At 42.7% G+C, this 25395-nt stretch overlaps 1 non-coding gene across 1 annotated transcript; it reads left to right on the plus strand.

The window, feature by feature from the left end:
• Window positions 1–20964: 20964 nt before the first annotated feature.
• LOC117797573 lies at window positions 20965–21086 on the plus strand. Its single transcript, XR_004622579.1, has one exon. It is a non-coding gene; the product is annotated as a small nucleolar RNA SNORA26 (small nucleolar RNA).
• The last annotated feature ends 4309 nt before the right edge of the window (window positions 21087–25395 follow it).

Below are 25395 nucleotides of genomic sequence, written 5' to 3' on the forward strand. Positions count from 1 at the left end.
TTTTAACAATTCTAATTTTTAGCGATGGCCCACAAGACTTCAGAAGCTGTAACAAAGAAGGATAACGGCTTGTAACCGAACACAAAGGTGACTATATGTCCTTTCCTAGTTCCCCCACCAGGCATATTTGGGGTGTAGCAGTTAGTCCTTCAGTTTCCCTTACATTCTGGCTTCCAAAGAAACGCCTGTGGAAAACAGAAATGTTGCCAGACCAGAAATACTTTGCAAAAAAATTAGGGGTGCTTGAGGGGTTCAGTCGGTTAAGGGTCTGACTCTTGGTTTTGGCTCAGGTCCTGATCTCAGGGTCGTAAGATTGAGCCCAGAGTGAGCTCCATGCTGAGCATAGAGCCTGCTTAAGATTCTCTCTTTCCCTCTCCCTCGGCTTACCTGCACCATCACCCCCTCATGTGCTCTCTCTCTCAAAAAAAAATCTATATATTGGCATCTCCCCAAATACCCAGAAATTGGGTCTGATATAAAATCAACTCAGCTGTGTTTCTTTCTGTCTTTTGGAGACCCCATCATCCTGTGATCTTGGAGCTACTCTCACCAATAAAGAAAGGAACTTTCTTTTCAGTACCACGTTTTGCTTTGTTTCAATCACCCCTTGATTCGATGAACGCTTCACAAATGATGCAGCGTTGGAAGATAGCAAAATTACGGAAGGCACAGCCCACCCCTCCTCCTCACAGTGACCTCTCCTTATCTGATCTTTTTTTCTTGGCACCAGTTAACAAAACAGGCTCTCTCCACTTAATTACTCTAGGCTTTCTGGAAAGAACTGGCTGGCAAGGACCAAACTTCACGAGCACACAGGCTGCTAAGAAAGCACAGGGTAGTGTGGTCTCCAGGCACTCTGTGCATAGCCCTTGTGATGGGCGGGCATGTACGGACACGCCAAAGGTGGGTTTTTTGTTTTGTTTTGTTTTTTTAAGGATTGTATTTCTTTCTTCGAAAGAGAGAAAGCATGAGTGGGGGAGGGGTAGAGGGAGAGGGAGAAGCAGACTTCCCATCGAGCAGGGAGCCTGATGTGGGGCTCGATCCCAGGACCCGGGATCATGACCTGAGCCGAAGGCAGACACCTAACAGACTGAGCCACCCAGGCGTCCCCAAAGGGGTTTTCCTTAAACGATAACCTAGGTTCGGGTTTTTCTGAAAGCAAAACAACAACACTTCCATCAATCTCACTGTTAAAAAAAAAAAAAAAAAAAAAAAAAAAAANCAAGAAAATTAACTGGTCACTTGACATTTAAGAAATGGTCTTGCACAGATAGTGATCTGTCATCTGGGTCTCACTGAGAAGCAAGTATTGACCTAGCAGGTGTTTATTGACTTTATACCTGTCTTGCTCTTAAAAAAAAAAACAAAACAAAACTTCCAAATAACTAAGTTCATGTCCTATACTAATCACACAGGTGTAAAAGGCTGCGAAGGCATACTCCTTCCCGGGATTTGAATCTTTGTTCTTCTGTCCCTTGGCTTTATGTTCCTGAAGGGCAGGTGATGGCCTAGGGGAAGGCTCTGTATTGAGGACAACTTCCTTCTTCTGCAGGTTTAGGAGACGAGCGCTTGGGAAGAATGCATGAAGATGGAACTCGGTGCTGTCAAACTGCGTCTCTCCACAGCTCTTCGGTGGAGACTGTGGAAGTCATACCTTGTCTCACATTTCTCCGATGGCCGCAGAATGCATTGTGTGCGGTTCCCGCAAATACCAATCTCAACGGAGTAAGAGGAAGCACTTTCTGGGCAGAAGGAAGTAGCAATTGGAGTTTTCAAACAGAGGTAGGGTTCCAAGTCTGCAGCCTCCTTGGGTAGAGCCACTCATCTCCCACTCATCTCAAGCCCCACAGCGCATTTGCCGTAAGGACCAATGGCTTCCCCAATGGCCAACGGCTTCCCCAATGGCCAACGGCTTCCCCAATGGCCAATGGCTTCCCCAATGGCCAACAGCTTCCCCAATGGCCAATGGCTTCCCCAATGGCCAACGGCTTCCTGTGGTCACCCTTCCTTAGAACTGAGGTTGCCTGTTGCCCCTGGAAACGTGTTGGTGTCCAGATATCACAATGGTGTGCTCTGCTGGTCTTGGGGATGCTTTCCAGTAGGCTGAACAGCAACTGTCAGGTGGGGATGTGAGGTCTGCGGTTCTCTCTACCGAGAACTCAAAGTGCTGGTGGGTCCATGCTGGTTGGAAGGCATTCACTCAGGCTGAAGGACAAGATGCCTGATGGGATAAAAGTAACTTCAGAAGGAATCAGGGGTGATGGGGCACCACAGACTATGGGAGCACTGAGCCATGGCCAGAGATCTGAGAGTTGCCAGTCTCACTGTTTTCCAGAAAATCTAACCAATCTCCATGGCACCCAGAGGATGAAGGGCTTTGGCCTCATCCCGTGTTCTTTCCAAAGGGAGGATTGATGACCACAGAGCTCATTATCTCCAAAAGTGAAAGGAATTCCACCTCAAAGACGTAAATCCAAACCCTTTTAACCCCATTCATTGACTGTGTGATGCAAATGACCCGAGTTCCAGGAACAGTTCCATATTGCCTTTGGCACAGAGCAGACAGTCAGTGCCTAATCGTTGCTTGCCCCATCCCTTGTTCTGTGACCGTGCAGTTTATGGCGCGCTTGGGTAAACACTCTAATTGCAGAGCGTCTTCGACGGATAAGCAGACACAGAAGGGCATTCTGGGGAGCTGAGCGGCCACGACTTCAAAGCTCCCGTTTTGCAAAGTGATTTGTTGTGCTGTCTGGCATGTGAAGGATCCTGAATAGCTGCATTTTATGGGGAGGAGAGAGCGCTGCTTTCCAGGGCTTTGCTACTAAGCAGGAGGGTCCTTGGGCTTTAGGTCTCTTACCTCCTCGCTTTCCCTGGCAGAGGAATGCTCCCTGGAATCCTTTGAAGACTCTGCCAGCTTCAGAGTGCCCGCATCGTAATTATGGTCCTTCAATGAGCTCATTCAGCGGGCTTTCCCACAGCCCTCGACGCGCATCACAGACCCGCTCTGGGCGTGTGCGCCTCCGTGCCAGGGACAGGAGACGCAGGCGTGCAGTTCTGCTCGGCTCGGGCTGGTGTTCCTGGGGACCCGAAGGGCCTTTGGAGGCTCTGGGCTAAAGCATCCCCGCCCCCCCCAAAGCACGGAGTCCTGGAGCCCACCTTGGAAAGGCGTCTTCCAAAGTCTCACGGGATGATGAAAGCAATCATTTCAGAGAGGTGACACTGTCTCCCAAAATGCCCCTTATATAGAGCCTTTCTCTCCGGCACTTTGAGCTCCCAAAATATCGAAGGAGGGGGTAGGGCTTTTTGCACATAACCGAGGCTACCTAGTGGGAAATTTTAATGCCTAGACTTTTTCCAACTTACCTCTGGGTTCATAAAAGCATGGGGGATGTGGAGTCTAGCACATAAAACTCAGAGCCTTCAGTCTTTAACTCGTTAACACAGAAGTGAGGTGTCTCGCTGCATTTAGCTGCTAACGGGGAAAGGAGTAGCAATGGGGTCGCTCAGGGGATTTTGACAACGTCTGGAGATGTTTTCACTGTCCCGACTGGGACCCTCGCTCCTGGCTTCTGGTGGGTAGAGACCAGGGATGCGGGGAAACATCCCTCGCTGCTAAACATTCCCCAGGACAGCCGCACAGTTTGATGACCCCAAACGTCATCAGTGCGGAGATGGAAACCGCGGGGGGCAGACCAAGCAGGAAGCAGCTAGCTCGGCCTTGGGGACTCCCGTTAGCCGATGACACTGTACTATCTAAACTCAGTCTCTTAGGTCCATTGAGAGTTGTACGGGCCACGCAGTAGGTGGAGTATCTCAATATCCTTTACAGCTAGCAGCTGGAGGTGCCGTGCGTAGGTCTGCAGAAGCTAAAACACGGCTAATTGTGCATGCGTAGGGAAATCCCGTTCTCCCCCAAATCACCTCCAGGACAGCCCCCCAGAGCAGAGCTGGCTGGACCCCATGAGGTCCATCTTGTCCCTTTTGAGCACATGTGTGCGTTTTTTTTCTCATCATAACAGCATTTCCAGGCGAGGAGGGCTCCTCACGGGAATGCACGTCTTGTCTTTGTTCTTCTGTTCACTCCACTTGGCCAAACCTCGTCCGTCTTCCTATCACGTTCTTGTGGTTTCTGGGGCAGAAATATTTCCCACTTGTTTTCTTGGTTCCTTTCCTGTAATGTCTTTCTGAACCCATACCGCTGCTGCTGATACATGCAGGCATCACACACGGGACTTCTGCTAAATGCTTATACACTCCCCCCCTTCCAACAGTACTCCTCCACTTTCTAGATACATCTCTACATTCCTCACGCTGTCTATATAAGGAATCCCACCTTCTCTCCTAGTTAGGACTAGTACTATGGCTGCCTTAAAGCTAATAGACAGTTTGAAAAAATCACATATAAAGTAACATTTCCATATTTCCCCTCTTTTCTGCAATGCTCCACGAGTGGGGTCTTTTCCAATTACTCCATAGGCTGCATTACTTTCTTGCTGTTGCTACGTACCTAAAAGCAACCTGTTGGCATGTCCCTCAAGGCCATCTTGAGTCTTGCTCACACATTTGCTTCTAGACCTTGTGCCTCTCAATGAACTCTCTGCGTTAAACTGAGACTGTCCTACGGTCTCACCAATCAACGGTCCTTCCCTCAACCTCCGCTAATATTCTCACCTACAGAATCACCCTCTTCATTTTCATTTTGTCCACCTGCGTGCCCTGTGGCTTAGAGGTTCAGCCCCGAACCCTCCGACTATGGAAACCATCTGTAACTGGGCCAGCTCCCCTTACTGCCTCCCCTTCTGAGCTCTTACTATAATTGTATCACACATATGGCCCTTCATGATCACAGAATTTCAGAGTTGGAAAGGATCTTACAAGTGGTCTGCTTGCTTGCTTTCTCTCTCTCCCTTTCTTTTCTTTCTTTCTTTTTCTTTCTTCCTTCCTTTCTTTCAAAGATGTATTTTAGAGACAGCATGAGTGGGAGGGAGAGAGGAAGAGAGAATCTCAAGCAGACTCCACACCGAACATGGAGCCCGATGCAGGGCTCAATCCCAGGACCCCGAGATCATGACCTGAGTCGAAACAAAGAGTTGGGTGCTTAACAGACTAAGCCACCTAGGTGCCCCACGTTCTTTCATTTTATGGGTGGAACATACTGAGTCAAGAAAACGTTATCACATTGACAAATAAAAGGTTCTACTGTTAGGTGCTTTTGTCCCACGTTACTTTTTTTCTGTCTTGCTTGATGGCAGACATGCTGTCGTAACTCTGAATTTGAAGCTATGTCTCACTGTGTTGAGCACATGAAGTGGGCGCTGATCAGTCAGACACAGCAAATCTTTCTGTATATATGTTTTATTCTTTTATGCTTGGTTCCATGATATGGGATTTATCTTACAAACCTCATGTCTGGCAACTGTTTTGAGGGTTTTGGAAATAAGCCACAAATTAAGCCATCAAATGCCAAGTTCGAGGTGAGGATGTAAAAGAATTCTCTTTCCAACTATTGTGTCTTTATCCTGGTGGGCAGATTCATTTCTCCTGCTGTGGAGACAGTCTTCATTTGCATGGATTCTTAGTTACTTTCCCTAAGCAACCAGTTGGGGGTCACTGCCACCCTGAGATAAACTTGCCTGAAAGCATTTATCTATCGTACACCCCCCCCAAATGATTCCCTATCTTTTAAACCCAGTTATTTGAAATTTTTTCCATTCTCTGACCCACACTGCTTAATTCCATAAACACACTCAACGATCAATTATGTCCTTATTTCTACAGAGTTGACACCCGCCCGCCTAGGAGTCATTCTCTTAAATATCATGTGAGTTTTGACTCATTACTTTGTTTCTCAGAAAGAAGATAGTGTTCATGACTCAGATATCATCATGCTGCTATATTAAACCAGTATGTCATGTTCTGGGTCTTATGTCACTCAGATATGCAGTTCAACTCGAAGCATATCTGAGAACTGGTGTGTGAGTAGAAATGTTAATCCATCCAGAAATTGAAATATATTCTTTACCTGCTTTAGGGGCTATGGTCTCTGTTTCTGCTCAGCTCCAACCCCCCCCCCACAAGCCATGTTGAATCCCTACCTCACACACTACAGATGTACTCTCCTTGAGCACCAGGGAAGGAAGATACACAAATATTCTCTCCTCTCGTTCTTATTGCTCAATCTCAGTGGTATTCTTCCCAAAGAGCCACAGGCAGAACCACGCTTTCAACAGCGACCGTCGCTGGGGAGCTGGACTTCTCCCCCTTTGCACATTTGCCATTCTATCAATCTACATTGACGATTTGCAGTGTAACGTGCCCTTCAGCAGAAGGGAAAACATTTGAAGCATCAATATTTGCAGCAAAACCTCAGCTGTGAAGGAGTGATTCACAAAGATGCAAATATCTCAGCAGCTCCGTTTTGCTCCGACTGGCCCTCCAAGCCTGTCACATAATATGCCAAAATGCATGACGCGTAACCTCCCTGTAACGAGTTGCACCTTACTGATATGCTGGTGCTGATGTTCCCCTTGAGCTAAACATGCCGGGGTGGATCGTGTATAAAAATACCAATAAATAGAATTAATACGGAAGCTGTCAGAAATCTACGTGTCCCTCTTGTGCCATACGTTACAGAAGATGGCATCTTTCCATAGTTTTTACCCTTTGCCTACCCACCCCACGTAACCCACAGTCCTCAACCATCTATCACAAATGCTTTCTATCATTTCATTGTGAGTGTGGCTTTTCCTTTCTTACATCCAAGACAATATAATTAAATTTCCAGGTAAACTATCAGGGAGATTATGTGAAATATTGAAGAAACAAGATACAGCATTGATTGCCATCAGTCTTGCCAACTTAGCCCCAAATTTAAAGCGCTACCACCCATAATGGCATGAAATGTACTTTCATGACTCACATTCATCCATTACTTTAACATGGGCTGTGTAGTTTTTCATTAGGTGTAAAGTCAAGTTTGACTGTCCATCACCAGGGAGCCTCTTCACGTGTGTTCAATACAAGAGAAACTATATCCCTTGTCAGAATGATCTTTCCAGGAATTCTCCATGAATTCAGGAATTCCACATGAATTCACTGAATTCAGGAAGGTCAATAATTATGTGGTAGGGACTGAGGTCCATGTTATCATGTAGGTCATACAAGTAAAAAAGATTCCAGTAACAGGGTCAACACACATTTCAAGAAAACACACAATTGGACTCTAAGAAATGTGCATACAACACCATTGCTTTCGTTAATAACTGTGGTCGTTAATTTCATCTCAGGAGATATACTGTGGATTATTTTGGAAAATATGATCATTCACTTTTCTCAAAAATTCACAAAGTAAGTTGAATTCCAGTAATGGGATTTACGTATGATTACGAGATTTGCTATTGTTGATATTTACTTAGTGCTAAGAAAAAGAACCCAGGGGAGTCGTACGTGTTCTTTCTAGAAATAGTTATTAAACATAGTAAGTCCCCCCAGTCCAGATTTATAAAAAATAGGTAAATTAAAAGGTTGAAATCGAGTTTCCTGTCAGCAGCAAAAAAAAAAAAAAAAAANAAGAATGGATCAAAATAGACCTCTTATATAATACAAAATGTTGAGTTCTAAAAGTAAATTAGAAAAAAATAAGTGGATGCAATAATGAACTTAGGGCTACATCTCGCTCCTATGTTCATTCATTGGAGAGCAAGTGAAATAGCATTTCACTTATCATATCCATCAATTAAATACCCAAAATCTAAGTAACTTAACAAAAGGTTAGAAAGATTGANAAGTAAATTAGAAAAAAATAAGTGGATGCAATTATGAACTTAGGGCTACATCTCGCTCCTATGTTCATTCATTGGAGAGCAAGCGGAATAACATTTCACTTATCATATCCATCAATTAAATACCCAAAATCTAAGTAACTTAACAAAAGGTTAGAAAGATTGATTACTACTATTGTGTATTGATAAATACTTTGGAGCATTTTATAAAATTATTGTTATTTAAATTAGCTAAAGCTTCTTGGAATTCCTCGGGTAATCTAAAAACAGATTAAATTTTTCAATTAAAATTTAAGCATCTGCGTCAGGGAAAAAAAATTGTACTTTATGCCTTTCTTCTTTATTTAGGGTCGATAGTAGTCTATTTCTATTTTGAGAATACTGACACTTTTTCCCCCCATGCCCAATTGAATTAAACATTACACGTACTAAGATTATCTGTCAAGAGAAATAAGAAATGATGTCTTTACACTGAAGCTCAAAGAGCCTCAGCATTTTGCGAAATTGAGTACCGAAAGGAACATGCTATGGGCCGTTAAGAACACCGAGCTAAGTCTCAAAAGAGGTTCAATATGGTAAGAAGGAGATGAATGTGTTTAGTCTGACCTGGCCATCTAAGGTCACAAGATGAGGGTTACGAATAAGAGCAAAGGTTGAATGAAGAGCAATCTGTACGTGTTTTATACATTATGTATTTATCTATAGCATATATTATATATACCTATATAATATATATTATATAATTGCATATTATATTTACAGTATAATTATATATGTTATGTAATATACAGAGAGAGAACTCCACTCCCACAATTGCTTCCCTGCTAAACAGCACAGAGGTCGGACCGAGGTCAGGTGCACAGTTCCGTGAGGTTGGACACTTATACAGCAAAAGGAAGGAAATGCAACAGCACAGTGTCCTATAAACACGGGGCACTAGAGTTTTGGTGATTTCAGGTGAGGGGCAGAGTTCCTCCTGCACAGGAACAGAAAAGGGGATCCAGAGCTGTTTCAAATAGGCTACACTCAGGAAGGCTCTTAACGAGTCGGTTGTTTACACACCTATGACAGATGAAGACACAGTGACCCAGGGAAACTTAAGGTTGACCTTTGCAACGTCATTTTCATCACGAAAGAACGCAAGCCCGTCCTGGAACATGAAAACCAGGCACCCACATCCCACAAGATGACAAACGTTCTATCTTGGTCCATACCCAAACCATGCCAATTTCATCGATACTGGGTTACCGTTGAGGCGGGTCAGTGGTCCTCGAGCCCACCTCCACTGGTCCTCAAGACTCCTTTAGGGAATTTCTGTACAGTCATCCTCTATTTGTAGCGTCCAACTGGGGGCTGGGACACCCTTTCTGTTACTGAGCAGGTCTGAAGAGTCGAGGACCTATGGAGTTAACAGAACAACTAGCCACCTGAGCCCTGACAAATGCCCACACACAGATCTGGTCTCATACCGAAAGGGAGCATCAGAAAATCTTCAGTGATTTCCCTTCACTCCTCCTGATTTCTGTCCATCACACAGGATCGTTTTCTTTGCTGTGCAATCAACAGTTCTGATATGTCTTTCTACTTCTCACACATATAACCACGTGCCTTTGGTTCGGAATTACGTCACAGTAACCTTGAATAAGGGTCTCCTATGTAAATCCCGCGGAGGTCAGACAGAAAAACTGACATGAAGAATATGGGAAGAATAAGTCTGAGGGTTGCTGGAGGGGAGGTGGGTGGGGAGATGGGGTGACTGGATGACGGGCATGAAGGACGGCACCTGATGGAATGAGCACTGGGTGTGATATACAACTGATGAATTGCTGAGGTCTGCCTCTGAAAATTATAATATATTATATATGAATTAATTCAATTTAAATTTAGAAAATGTTTTAAAAAACTAAGCACGGTGGGAGAAGGTCAATGGGACAAGCAGGCATGTGCACAGCCCCAGACTTCCGGCAGGGAAAGAACAGGACTGGGGAGCTGGGGAATCCAGCTAGGGCTCAGCTATCTGCATGAGATTAGCGGTCACACAGAAACTCGCATACTTCTTGCTGAAAATCTGACCAATCTCTGCGTCTATTTGATTTCGAATCACAGAGCACCCCACCCGGTTTGCCTGCGAAAATATGGGTCTTCTGTGGCCGAATCTTCTGATTTTTAAGGGAAACAAGACATCAAATTCTAAAATCCAAATCTAACCAATTGTAGATGTCCAATAAATCACATTTGAAAAAGAGCACAGTTAGTGTCGATAAAACATTTTAAAATAATACAAAAAGGAAGTAACATGTTTATAAAGAATATTAGTTCCTTAACAAGGAAGGAAACAGAAACCTTTGTTCTTTTTCTTTCCTTAAATAGTGAATACAGTAAAGTCAGCATAAAGTACGGGAAATTATTCTGGCTAGATACTGCTGTCCAGAAACTGAAAAATAATCATTTCTATTGTAGGCAAAGGCAATAAACAATAAACCAAGGAAATAAAACCATCAAAATTGAAAACACTTTGCAAAGGTTTTTAACAAATTTTACATGTTTTTGTCAAACTTAGGTGTTATAAATCACATCAAATAAAATTTACTTTCCAAATCTCGTCTTTCATCAGCTCTTTCATATTGTGGAACAAACAGATACTTTAGGCCAGTATTTAGGGGCTCCTACAGGGGCAGTACTAATTTCACCGTAAATGGAAGATGTTATTAACAATGTGTAATGTGTTCCCCGTCGCTGTCTTTAAATGAATAAGTGTGCAAAAAATAACAATAAGGGGCGCCTGGGTGGCACAGCGGTTAAGCGTCTGCCTTCGGCTCAGGGCGTGATCCTGGCGTTATGGGATCGAGCCCCACATCAGGCTCCTCTGCTGTGAGCCTGCTTCTTCCTCTCCCACTCCCCCCTGCTTGTGTTCCCTCTCTCGCTGGCTGTCTCTATCTCTGTCGAATAAATAAATAAAATCTTTTAAAAAAAAACAAACAATAAAAAGTCACCCACCTCCCCTCCAGCAACCCTCAGTTCGTTTCCTCGAGTTAGAGTCTCCTCTTATGGTCTGTCTCCCTCTGTTTTCATCTTATTTTATCTTTCCTTCCCCTATGTTCATCTGTTTTGTTTCTTAAATTCCACAAATCAGTGAAATCACACAATAACTATTTTTCTCTGATTGACTTATTTCATTAGCATAATACCCTCTAGTTCCATCCACATTGTTACATTGTTACTGTGCACATGAACACTGCTATGAACACTGGGGGGATGGGGTAACTGGGTGACGGGCATTAAGGAGGGCACTTTGATGTAATGAGCACTGGGTGTTATATGCAACTGATGAATTACTAAACTCTACCTATGAAACTAATAATATACTATATGTTAATTAATTGAATTTACTTTTTAAAGATTTTATTTACTTATTTGAGAGAGAGAGAGCACACAAGCAGGGGAGGGGCAGAGCAGAAGGAGAAGCAAGCTCCCCACTGAGCAGGCAGCCTGACACGGGACTCGATCCCAGCACCCTGAGATCATGACCTGAGCTGAAGGCAGACATTCAACTGACTGAGCCACCCAGGTGCCCCAATTGATTGAATTTAAATTAAAAAAAAAAAAAAGCAGCAGTTACATTTGGAAAAAATGAATGCAAGGTACACAAAATCTCTCTCTGCTCTTTTGTGCAACTGTGTGTGAATTTACGATTATTTCAAAATAAAAAGTTGAAATGAAAACACAAATACAAGAAAACACCATGCGGACCCACTCTGTGCTGTACACTGGGCCGTCGGCAGCCTCTGCCTTACACTGATGTACGAAGTGTTGGCTGTGATTTGAATTGCTGGAATAGGGTTGTGTTCTTCTGTTTGCTTGTGGCAACTAGTTTCCTAGCTATTTGACCTGGAAAATGACCTCATGAAAGGCCTTAAGTTTAAATCCGGCAAAGAGAAGCACGTGTGTCATTCTCCCCTGTGAACCACTGCATAATATGTGAGTGTTGGAAGTGCTCACTGGTGTCTAAGTGGCCGTTATCATCTCTAATAATAAACACTGAACCATGAAAAGGAACCCAAGCTCTACAGATGCAAGACAGAAGAAACTCGTATCAAAGACCCAAACACATGCCCAAAACTCACTATGAAACACAACAAAACAAAGGTAAGCATTGTCCTCTATTTGGAGGATAGATTTTGAGGGTCATAAAGCCAAACTGGGGACTTGACTTTATGCTGAATGTCAACCGTGCTTTCTCTGGTGTGTAGGTAATTTTCAGTAAGACCCCTTTGATCCATTTCGCTGGTGTCTCTGACACACTGGTGGGCATCACTATTTTGGGGCGATATGTTCTTGAAGTTCTAAGTTTCTTCTTAAATGTGGGGGTTAGTCCCACAGCTTTGCTGATGTGAATTCTGATGAGCTGATCTTTCTTTATAGGATGAAAATAGTACTTTCATCAGATCACTTAGCTCTGAATAAGCTGTGGGCAATCCGTCCCTATTTGCCAGTCTGGAAAAAGTGACTTTCATGCAGTGGAAAAGCAGAGGAGCTGGAATATGAGAGGACACCATTTGGGAGCCATCGGAATCATGTCTCTGTGGGCTGAGAGAACTCGACAGAGACAACACCTAGTGTTTCATAAGCAGTTGTTACACCGGGCTCTCTGTTCCTTGCTTACTCTTATCAGCTCCTTGAATTCTCAATTGGACCCTGAGATGCACAACTGTGTCCTGTATTTTCTCACTGAGTAGATGAAGAAATTCAGATTCAGATGGATTAATGGGTTTTCCTAGGCAGTGTTCTAGGCAGCTGGAACGGGCTCCAAAGTCACAGTCTTAAATACTCCAATAAGCTGCCCAACATTGTTTCATTTACGGCTCATCTCTTTCTCTGTCGAAAGACCGAAGGAAGAAAGGAAGGAGAGAAAGAAGGAAAGAAAATAAAGTTCTTTCTTTCGTAGAACTTTTGGGATGGAGGAAGATGTATTAAAGCATGGTAAACTTGAAACCACTATTGCAATATGAAGTGTTGCTTTTTTACGTTTTGCTTACGGGCAATTTTTTTTTCATTTATGTCCGAAGGTGTGTCTTAGAAGAGAAATCAGGACTGGACCTCTTTTCAGAGGACTCTTCCTGGTTGATAACCGCACACAGCAACACTAAGTGGGATGCTGGGAAAATGTGATATGCAAACAGGGGGTATCTGGGGATGAATGGCTATTTCTATTAATCAGAGCACCTTGGTGCAGGGCAATGTTTCCAAAAAGGATTATTTATCAGAACAAAGGTTTCTCAGAGTTACCAGAGTTAAGAGGCTCTATGGCCAGAGACGTTTGGAAAACATTGCATATGATCATTTTTCTTCGAGAGTCACAAGACACAAGGATGTTCAAAATGCTAACCTGAAGACCTTGTGTTTGCATTTCCCTTTGTCTTCCCAACCTTTCGTGGCAATGGGGATTGCTTTCTTATGTAATACTAGTTTGCTAGAGTTGCCGTAACAAAGGACACAGATTGGGGATGCTTCAACAACGTCCATTTCTCACAATTTAATCCTGGAGGCTGGGAGTCTGAGATCCAGGTATGACGGAGGCTGGTTCCTCTCGAAGCCCCTCTCTTTGGTGTGTAGACGCCATCTTGTCTCTGTGCCTGTCTGTGTTCTAATCTCTTCTTATAAGGACATGAGTCATATTGCATTAGAGTCCACCCTACTGACCTCATTTAATCCCCTCTTCAAAGGTCCTACCTCCTAGCAAGGTAGCTGGAGTTAGAAAGTCCACATATGAATTTGGAGAGGGGTCACAATCCAGCCCATCCATAACAAATACCCACTAATACTTGAGGAACAGTAATCTGAAGAACACATCAGGAATGCTGGTCTGAGGACAGTTAAGAGTTCCCAAAGGTGCTCTGAAAATTATGTGGAAGGATTTGAACGAAATAGTGACTTTTTCTACCACACAAAGTGATGAGTTCCTCTTGGAGGCAGTTGCCAAGATCATTAATGGGCTCTGATAATATTCCCTTATCCAGTTGTGTAGCTGTTCTTAAAAATGCACTCCATAGGGATGGCTGAGCGGCTCAGTCGCCAAGCGTCTGCCTTCGGCTCAGGTCATGATCCCAGGGTCCTGGGATCGAGCCCCACATCGGGCTCCCTGCTCCGCGGGAAGCCTGCTTCTCCCTCTCCCACTCCCCCTGCTGGTGTTCCCTCTCTTGCTGTGTCTCTCTGTTTCAAATACATAAATAAAATCTTAAAAAAAAATGTACTCTGTTAAAAACTGCTCTTCAAACCGATCTTAAATTTCCCTTAAAGCTAGAATCTACCATCCCAATATTCACAGGAGTACCAACGCATTGCTTGTTAACTTTTGATCACACAAGTCTCCAGTGTAGCCTTTGCTCACGTCATCAGCCCTTGTGATTACAACTCAGGTGATTTTTAAGTGCCACGTTCCAGGGAATGATCAAAGGTACAGGGATGTTTGAAGATGTGCTCCGAATCGTGCACTGCTATTAAAGCAATTATTGGATCAACTATAAATCCAGCTGGATAAACACCGAATGAGAAAATCCTTTTCACGTCCCCTCGCCTATAATGAGTGCACACGTGTTCCTTCCTCAGGCTCCTATTTACCTGACAGAATAATGCTCAGAGCTGGCCAAGCTTGAAATTATGGAATGGAAACATCTCATTCTGAAAAATCTGCAAGATTGATTCTCAACAGAGCCCTTCTGTGTGAAACAGCAGTCTGTCATTCGGAAATTGTTGGCAGAGATGAACGTCGCCCACGTGCCTGGCCAAGGCGTGTGCATGGGTGGGAGGGACAGTGAAGCCCTTTCAGCCCCCTGCAGGGCACTGCTGACAAGAATTCTTTTTCTATCCACAAGCCCTATGAAGGCAGGTTAAGGAACATCAGTTTGTTTGTGTTCCCGAGAACCCAAAGAGAAAGTCTGCAATGATAGTGCGACGTGTGGGAGGGCAGGGACAATGCGCATTGCTTCTGCTCACCTGGGGCTCACCTTCATATACTCTCAACCTTACAGAAAACCTGAATCAGTTCCCTTCATAATTGCCCTAACAAATTACCCTTTCTAGGAAAAAGTCGATTTTAAACCATTTTCCCTTTGTTTCCCAAAGAACAGGCTCACCCTATGCTAGTGGTTAAGTGGAGAATCAAGAGTGCTTTTCTGCTTTTTTTTGTTTTAATGCTTTTTACTGACACATGAATATGAGAAAGTGAAATCCACAATTTATTCATGATTTTTCTATAAGTTGAAACCAGCCAGCAAGGCTCAAAGGCTTCCCACATGAGGAAAGCAAACTTATTTTGCACCAAATGATCACCCATCATGGAAAATGCCTGGAATTCAGCGTTCTATTTTCTAGAGAACATAATTCGGATTGCATGTTACTGGAGTGGTTGAGTGTAAAGATTCTCAAATCATTCTATAAATCTCCAGTTTTTCACCCTTCATTTGACCCCACTGCATAGGCATACTGTTCAGTGTATTTGAGGTGGTGTGTGCGAGTTATAGGTGGAAGAATATAATGAAAGCACACAGTTTCTTGTTCATACTTGACAATATTTGGGAAATATGCATTGCCCTACGTGTTATCATGTCAGGCGCTCATTGTTTGAAATCAGAGGTGGAACATTTGTATATCATTATGCCCCAGTCAAGCTGTTAAAAAAAAAACAAAAACACAAGTTGCCATAATATGATCTCAAAAATGTTCTCTATCTGTAGTAATCCTTTTGAGACGTTACTTGTATTAGGAATTTCCTAGATGTACCAACGTAAAGTTTCTACTAACATAGGATATAAATTGAGATTTCCGTTTCTACGTGATGGTATAATTTTCACATTGTAGAAAAGAGGCTGAGAGTCTAAATACAGATTTGGGTGTCTTTTCATCTAGAAGATGTGGCAGTGAAAATTCTGCCTTCATAAAGAACGCTATCACAAGCACCTATCTTGAAATATTTCGTAACCTGGGGGACACGTCACATTCTTTTATACTTTTCCCCCCTCGGTCATTTATAACTTGCATGAGCAAACTCTTTTCATTCTGTGCTGTTAAGACTTTTCTTAGGAGTTTTTGTTGAAATTTGACATGTTTAACGAGAGTTCATGAAGCTACCTGCTTTCATTCATAGGTCTGAACTTACAAATTCTGTGGTTAGCCCCGCTGAAACCCACTTGAGTATTTAAGACTGAACTTGGTAGACTTATTCTATTTGCACGGAAAGTTGATACATTCACATTATAGTTCAAAAGAGGGGAAAAGAGATCTCTGAATCTAAGAGACGGATGAACTCCCTGCAAAGGATTTAATATCTACTAATTAATATCTATATTAAATATCCGTAGTTATTAAATAAATAGCTACCCCGCCCATTATGTAATGGCTCCTAAAATTAAGGATACAGACCTTAATAACTCACAAACTACTCAGTTGTACTTGGATTTTTTGAATTCAGTAGAGTTTGCAGACCGCAGAACATCCTTTCCACATGGCTGAATTTCGACGCGCTCTTGACATCATTTGACGTGACTCAAGGATAGCTTTCCTATCCTGTTAGAAGGTCAAGGAAGTAGGGTGATGGAGAACTGGGAGCCACTTCTGCTCCTCAACGAGGTTGTCCAAGCACACGTCCCTAAGCAAAGGGTAAGACACTCTTCCCTGAGTCAAGGAGGCCAGATGCTTGTGTCAGTGCTCAGTGCAGGATGCACGAGGGAGTATGAAGAACATTCGCAAACGCAACTCAGCCAGAAGGCAATGGTTGTTCTAGTGCAGAAAGCTAATGAGTCATTAGACTGGCATCTACCAGCTGTGGGAACTGGGATAAGGTGTGTCACGTTCCCCATCCTCAGGTTCCACACCTGTAAGATGAGAACAACTGTCTAGGGTTTGAGGATGATGAAATAAGAAAGCACCTACAGTGTTTTGTAAGCTGTGACGGTTTTATACCTAAATTCTCAGGGAGGGGACATGCAGTCAAGGCACTGGGTTTGAACTGACACCTCGACAGACATGGGCATCTTCTGGGAGTGACTGAAACGCCGGCCATCCTTGTATGTTTGAGTTTACGAAATGCACCGTGAGTCTTCACTGTGACTTTCCATGTAGTCACACCGCCTTAGAATCTCTTCGAGTAGTTCCTGAATCAACAGGCATTCATTCATTCATTCATTCATTCATCCATCCATTCATCATGGGCTCACGGCCAGCATGGAGCCCAATGCAGGGCTTGAACTCACAACCCTGAGATCAAGAGCTGAGCTGAGATCAAGAGCTGGATGCTAAACCCACTGAGCCACCCAGGCGCCCCAACAATCCGCATTTAAAATCACTTACCCTTTCCTCAGTTTCCCAAGATCTGACATTCACACTGATCAGAATAGAGCACAACATGGTTTCCACGCAGATTAAACACATTTCTTTCGAGACCAAAATTTTTTTTCATGTTTCCATCCAATGCATTGCAGCGTGTGCCTCAGAACACACAAAGCATTCCCTATGGCATAAAGCCAGTTGATCTGGAACTTTCTTGCCACCGTTCTAAATGCACATTTTAAGATTTTCTACATGGGAAAGTGCCATCTGCTCATTAAGATGTCAAGAATTACCCTCACCTGCAACCTCACTAGATGCTAAATAAAATCGACAAAGTGCTGGCCGAAAACTGAACTTAGACCATGGTCCACCAGCTGATTATTTATTTAAGTTATCTCTGCACCCAATGTGGCACTCGAACTCATGACCCCAAGATCAAAAGTTGCATGCTCTTCCGAATAAGCCAGCCAGGTGCCCTCTAAACAGTTTTAAATAGAGACTTGTTACTGGAAATTCAAATTTTAATAATTCTAATTTGAAATTTTTTATTAATTCCAAATAAAAATTCCTTGAGGGTTACTATGAGACATGAAGAGTGAACTTGTATTTCTGCTACCAAAACCAGACTTGAATTAAGAGGACCTAGGCCACACCTCTGTCTGTCACTAACCATATCTGTGGTTTTCAGCAGGTTACATCAATTCTTTCAGTTTACATATCTCATCTTTAAAATGAGGAAATTGGACGAAAGCTGTCTGTGAGCTATTCTTATTCTGAGATTTTTTTCTTAATCCTGTATTTTGGGCACTTGTGACTCAGAAAGCATTGGCTCAATAAATTGAAGAGATAACGTTCAGCTTACTTCCTAGTAGAAACTGCATTTCATGCATGGCGTTTTATCATTTTTTGACAATTCACTTTAAATCACCTCATTATATCCTGAATGATGCATTTGTGTACGGAAATTAACTTTACTTGCCACCTTGTGTTGGAAGTGAGCACTTTAAGTCACTAATCGGAAATCCCCAAGAGTACCCATACAGGATATATTCCAAATATCCTTTTTGAAATCTACAACAGAGATTCCTTATTTATAAGGGATATAAGAAATACTTTTTCTCTGGTGATGGGCGGAGACAGGACATGAGCTTATAGAGTATGGTAGTCAGAATAATGCCCTGCTCCCAGAAGTTCACATACTACAATTCCCAGCACCTGTGAAGATGTTCTGTTGCATGACAAGGCATAATTAAGGCTGCACGTGGAATTAAAGCCTATCAGCCAACCTTAAAATAGGGAGGCTAGCCTGGTTTATCCAGCTGGGCTCAATGGAATCAAAAATGGAATCAACCACTTTCAAAGATGGACATAGAAGAGCCCACACCAGTGAGGTGTGATGACTCCAGCTGTTATTCCTGACCTTGAAGGTGAAGGAAGGGGCCACAGATAAGGAATGTCCACAGCCTCTGGAGGCTAAGGGCGAGGAAAACGATTCCACACCTCCCCACGTCCCCAGAGCCTCCAGAAGGCTGAGACCCATGGCGGACTGCTGAGCTGCAGGACTCGGAGATAATGAATCTGCATTGTTTGAAGCCACCAGGAGTGTGGCTATAAGCTTCAGCTGCCACGAAGAATGAATACACAGAGCAAGCTTGCATGGTTATGGGAAACTGGCCAGCTCCCATCCACTGCCTTCAGGACAATGTTCTTGATCTACAAGGCCATTTGTCTTGTGTCCTGTGTCCCCATCCCTCACATTTCAAAGGGAGACTTTGGCCAAACCAACCCTAACATTAGCTTGCTTAATCCTGCCTTTGGAATATCATTCTTTCTCCATGTGAATCTTTCGTGAAGGGGGCTTATGTCCGAAAACAGAGGGTAGAGGGTTTCTGAGTCCATCAAAATGTATCTATAAATAAATATTCATATTGTTGGCAGAGTTGGCCTTCACTGGAATTCCACCACCTGACAGCCCGAGTTGTGGGCTGCTTTGGAAGGCCAGAAAGTCCCGATATCTATCCAAAGTATGAGGGCGTTGCTAAGTGGCTAAATTAGCCTAAGTTGGGTGAGGGGGAAAAAAAGGCTATATATTCAGTGATAATTAATTTCATAATGACAAATGAACATATTTTGTTCCTTATCCATCAGCAGTGTGGACAAAATCTGCAAGCACTCTAGAAATAAACGATTTTCACTAATTTAGACTGACCTTTTCCATCAGTTAGTTAGCGCTAGGTCATTAATAATATATTGTTACTAATTTGCCACAATACTAATCAGCCTAGGGTCAATTATAAACATGGACATCACATGGACATTCTACTCATTATTGGGAATCAAATCCTCATCTTTACTGAATGATAAATAGTGACAACGTGCACATTAATTAGGGTAAGTGACACTGAGATGAAAGGGGGGGCATACTCCCATCATTTATTTATAAAGCAATCTTCTATTTCATCTCCTTCTCTACTTAAACCCCTTGATTGCAGGAGTTTCTTTTTGCTTCCTTTGGTGCCTTTCAAAATGCCTACTCAGTGCCTTGGTTGGCCACAGAAAAATATGAAATGAAATACTCGAATGCACATAGGGGCTCTTTCAGAGCAAGAAGGCGGCGAGGAAACAGATCAAAATAGGCAGTTTCTGGGGCGCCTGGGTGGCATAGCGGTTAAAGTGCCTGCCTTCGGCTCAGGGCGTGATCCCGACGTTACGGGATCGAGCCCCACATGGGGCTCCTCCACTATGAGCCTGCTTCTTCCTCTCCCACTCCCCCTGCTTGTGTTCCCTCTCTCGCTGGCTGTCTCTATCTCTGTTGAATAAAGAAATAAAATCTTTAAAAAAATAAAAAAAAAAATAGGCAGTTTCTGATGGAGGGGGCAGAAATAGAGAGGGGAGTTTTGGAATATATGCTAGAGACCAAGACTGAATAATAATCACAATGTGTTCCTAGACATAACACAATCTGTTCAATGTCATGACAAAGAAAGGCACACCTTGCCCAGGAAGGAGCTTATAGTGTAGACGGACAGGTGTCCCTGAAGGGTGTTTGTCCAATCTGAAAACCTGACAAGCAGAAATCCCTGGACACTCAGTGCTCAGGTGAGTAACGTTTTTGCTTTCAAATCTGACTCATACTTAATGTGTGGTCCCCTTCAAAATTACTAAATTTTCATATATTCAAAAGTAATGGTTTTGACTAGAGGAAAAAATAGATAAGCAATGAAGATTTTTTTTCCAATTAATTAATATATAATGTATTATTTGTTTCAGGGGTACAGGTCTATGATTCAATAGTCTTACATAATACCCAGTGCTCATTACAACACATACCCTCCCCAGGAAGACACAAAGAAATGGAAGCACGTTCCATGCTCATGGATTGGAAGAACAAATACTGTTAAAATGTCCATGCTACCTGAAGCAATCTAAACATTCAATGCAATCCCTTTCAAAATACCATCAACTTTTTTCACAGAACTGGAACAAATAATCTTAACATTTGTATGGAACCAGAAAAGACCCCGAATAGCCAAAGGAATGTTGAAAAAGAAAACCAAAGCTGTTGGCATCACAATTCCAGACTTCAAGCTCTATTATAAAGCTGTAATCATCAAGACAGTATGGTACTGGCGCAAAAACAGACACACCTAGATCAGTGGGACGGAACAGAGAACCCAGAAATGGACCCTCAACTCCACGGTCAACTAATCTTCGACAAAGCAGGAAAGACTATCCAGTGGAAAAAAGACAGTCTCTTTAACAAATGGTGGAGAAAATCGGACAGCCGCAAGCAATGAAGATTTTAAAAAGAGACAGGATTGAAATCACAATCACTGGATTGCAGTCTACGCCCTTTCCTGTGCCCTCTTAAGGTTGACGCAGTGCCTGAAGAGGCTAACACAGAAGGGTGAAGTAAGTCTCCATAAACCCCAGGGAAGAGATTGTGAAACTCCCCTTTGGATCATGTCTGGAGTCACAGCTGAACTAGAGGAAAATTTCCTTTTAGTTCAAGCACCTTTGTGATCTTTTTAAAAGACTTTATTTACTTGGGAGAGAGAGAGCACCTGTACAGGATAGAGAGCATGGGTGAGTGGTGGGGAGGGGGGTGCAGAGGGAGAAGCAGACGCCCTGCTGAGCAGGGAGCCCGACTCAGGCTCCATCCCAGGACCCCCTTTGTGATATTTTTATACAGTGATAAATTTAAACCCAACCTTAGTTTTGATGATACCTTCAGAGATGCTTATCTTTGAAGGTGGAAAAAAACACAGAAATACACTGTCCACAAGGTGTTTTCTGGACATCCTTTGAGACAAACTGAAAAGAATATACTTCAAAATTGTTTTCTGTTTGAAAGGTCATTAAAAAAAAAAAACAACTAGATTACAGTCTATTTAATGAGAATGTTAGACACTGTGTATTTAACAATGAAATCTATAAAATAATGAAATAACCAAAAACGAGCATAGAAAAAAGATACCTGAAATAAGCCGAAAGATATTTGACATTATTTCAAGAAATTCAGGAGTCACGGGGATTGTTTTCTGTTCTTTATGTTCTCGCCAATGCCTTTCTACCCATAATTTTATTGTCAAAAAACTAATGAAATTTTTAAAAATTTATTTTAAAATTGTGAGCACGCTGTGCAAATAACCCATGTCATTTGATGAAGGACTTTGTAACCTACGTTGTTTACACAGCTTTCACAAATTTTCCACAGCTTTCCAGCACAAAGAACAAACTTCGATATTGCCTTGAATATCTACATTTAATTTGACAAATACAACTTTTTTCTCTCCAAATATCTATAGTTTACAACTTCACCGACTGGCAACTAATTTGGTTTTCCAGGTAACTGTGTAGGACTTACTTTATGTTCACACACAAAAAAATGGTTGTAAGAGAAAGTGGAATTCTGATCATCACACATATTGAAGATAAACTGTCTGCCAGCACTTGGATGAACTGAATTCAATTTAGAAAGGAAATGAGCACTTTGAATAAAAACATATAATTGTGGTATTTAAATCATTATGTACTAATCTGGGTTCAAAGAAGGTGTCAAAGTGAAATCCAATATGAACACCCAGATGCATTGTAAAAATCCATGCCCAGTGTTTCCCCAGCTCGTCCCATTCTTTCTCAGAGGATGGACCCATAATGAGCTGAGGATCTAACACCAAAAGGACCCACGGAAAAGGAAATAAGAGCGTTTCATGTATCCTATGTTCTCTTGAAAAGTTTTATCATAGGGGCGCCTGGGTGGCACAGTGGTTAAGCGTCTGCCTTCCGCTCAAGGCGTGATCCCGGCGTTCTGGGATCGAGCCCCACATGGCTCCTCTGCTATGAGCCTGCTTCTTCCTCTCCCACTCCCCCTGCTTGTGTTCCCTCTCTCGCTGGCTGTCTCTATCTCTGTCGAATAAATAAATCANCTGTCAAATAAATAAATAAAATCTTTAAAAAAAGAAAGTTTTATCATAAATTGGGCGAACTTCCCAATGATAATTATCTTTTTTTCAAATATTGAAGATGCAGTTGTGTTTCTTTATAGGATGGTTTGCTCCGGAATCCATCACCACGGATGCTAATATTCTCTGGAGATGATGTAACTAACACTCAGAGAGTCGATGTTAAATTTCGTTCTTCCACCTACTGAGTGATATTTAGTCTCTTGAGTTTTGCTTCTGTTTCCCTATGAACAACATGGCAGATGAGTCACAAAGATGATTTTATTTACTACTCAAACCCCTGTCATGCACTTACTAGCGTGTACCAGGCACGGTATTGTGCTCAGGGATTAAAAAGATGAGGAGGGCTCCTTTGGCTGTTCACGAGGGGCTCATGGTTAAAAGGGAAACTAAATATGTGACTACGGTCTGTATTAAATTTGTGGATGAGACAGGCACTATGAATTAAGGCCTGTGGATGCTGTGCGCCTCTGGCTGGAGCATAAACTTCTCAGGGCAGGCATTTCTGTTTTCTTCCCTGCTGGCATCCACAATAACTACAGCATTGCTTAGAATATAGCTCAAGAAAAACTGAATGGACAAAAGACCAGAGCTATCCAAGAGAACTTTTAGGAATCATAAAAATGGTCCACATCGGTTTCATCCAATATGGCAGCCACTGGCCCCAAGGGTGGCTACTGATCCCTTTCAAGGTGGCAGACACAACTGAGGAACAGTGCTTTTTAAATTAAAGAAAATTTAAATTTAAATGGCCCCATGCAGCTAGTGGTTCCCATAAGGGACAATACAGGGCTAGGTGTTTATACTGTACAAACATGAAATACTTGCTTTTCAGGGGCTCGTCTGTGTCACTGGACTCTAAAATACACTATACTTGGGACGTGTGGGTGGCTCAGTCAGTTAAGTGTCTGCCTTCAGCTCGGGTCATGATCCCAGGGTCCTGGGATGGAGCCCTGCACTGGGCTCCCTGCTCAGCAGAGAGCCTGCTTCTCTCTCTCCCTCTGCTGCTCTCCCTGCTTGTGCTCTCTCTCTTTCTCTCTCTGTTAAATAAATGACATTTTTAAAAATAAAAAAAAATATATATATATACTATACTAATACTTCAAAGGCTTTTAACCATCCTCCTTGTTGCTTATTTTTCAAAGTTTTTCTAGTTATTCTTTGTGTTTCTACACGTTCTTCTAATTGGTTATTGCTTATCTGTGGGGACAACACTTACATATTATTTTGTACCCTACACTGAATTCCCAAGTGACAAGCTAGGAAACGACATTGCCGTTCATATCACAAGCACAGGCTGAACTCCCTACTCCATGAGCACCCCCTAGGAAGTGATGATTACCAGACCCACAATGGACAGGTACCAAATGGGTGAAGGGCAGAACTGACCATTCCTAGAAAAGAAGCAATACAAATGGCTTTTGGACAAGGGAAGAGACGGTTGCTAAAATAATAAGATGATTAAGCAAGCAATTAGAAGTACACAGAGATCCTGTTTTTAATCTGTGAGATAAGGAGAATAAGCCAATAGTGGGTATAGCAAAGCCATCACCAAGGGTCCATTAGTCCCTTCTTGCGTTCGACCTGGGGAGGGCTGCCTTTGTTATTCTTTGGAGCGCGAAATAAATCAGCACCTAAACACAGAGGTCAAGAAGCGGATTCCGTGTGCAGTTACATTGTGTGGATGCTGGCTTGTCTGCTGTGCGCACCTCAGCCCTGTTAGGAGGCAATTTTGGAGCAAGAGGCACCCCACTAAGACCAGACCCATTCTCCTACTCACTTGTTGGTTCTGTTTCTCTTGCTTTGATGGAGAAAGAGAACCAAGCTTAAATCCAGATGTCTCTCAGCAATTTATCACTCTCACGTCAACAGTTTCCTCATTTGTCTCATTCCAGCCAGGGCATGGAGCTCACAGCTGAAGTGGGGAGAAAAAAGAGCAGACAAGAGAGAAGACAATCTGGAAATGTATCACCATCAAGCAGAGACGCTGAGAATTGGTGGATCGACAAAAGACAATGTGCTTTTGCCCATCATGAGTTTTGGCAAAAAATAAATAGTAATAAGCAATGCTAGTAACAAGATAAAGTGGCAGGGGAAGCATGATCATAAAACCCTCAAGGGCTCACGGGGTTGGCTGGGGCTTTCATCTGACAGAGAAATCACATTTAAAAGGCACAGACCCACGCCATGGGCCACGTGTTCAGCACCGACCTGTGCTATTCAATATGGTGGCCGTTTATCACGTAAGGCAATGAAGCTCTTCAAACATGGGAGTCTGAACTGAGACAGGCTCTAAGTACAAAACACACACCTCATTTCAAAATACGTACATGACCTCCTCAGAACATTTTTAATATGGATTACCAATGTTGAAATAACAGTCTAGATATATTGGGGTACATAAAATGTTGACTTCAAATCATCACTATCTTACCTACATTTTTTTACATGTAGCTACTAGAAAATTCAAAATGACACAAGTGTCTCCTATTATGTTTTTATGGGACAGAACCATTCAACATGACCCACATCAATAAATTCAGGTCTCTCTTCAGCTCCCTGTGGACCTTGCCCAGGCAGACATCATGGGTCTCATCTGGTTCAGGAATATGGTATAGGACCCCTTGGGTGGACTGTGAGCCATCCCTAATTTTAACCCCTAAGCATCCATTCTCTGATGGGCTTCTTGTTCACCCTTTGTGTCCTCCACCCCCCTCTTTGTTCTCTTCATTAGGTAAATATTCTCCTGCGTTCACTAGTTTTATATGTCTTTACTGAATCATGTGCTATTTTCCCCCATTTGTACATAAAAATCCCTTCTGCTG

This window comes from Ailuropoda melanoleuca, chromosome X (genome assembly GCF_002007445.2).
Source record: "Ailuropoda melanoleuca isolate Jingjing chromosome X, ASM200744v2, whole genome shotgun sequence".
Lineage (NCBI taxonomy): Eukaryota > Metazoa > Chordata > Mammalia > Carnivora > Ursidae > Ailuropoda > Ailuropoda melanoleuca.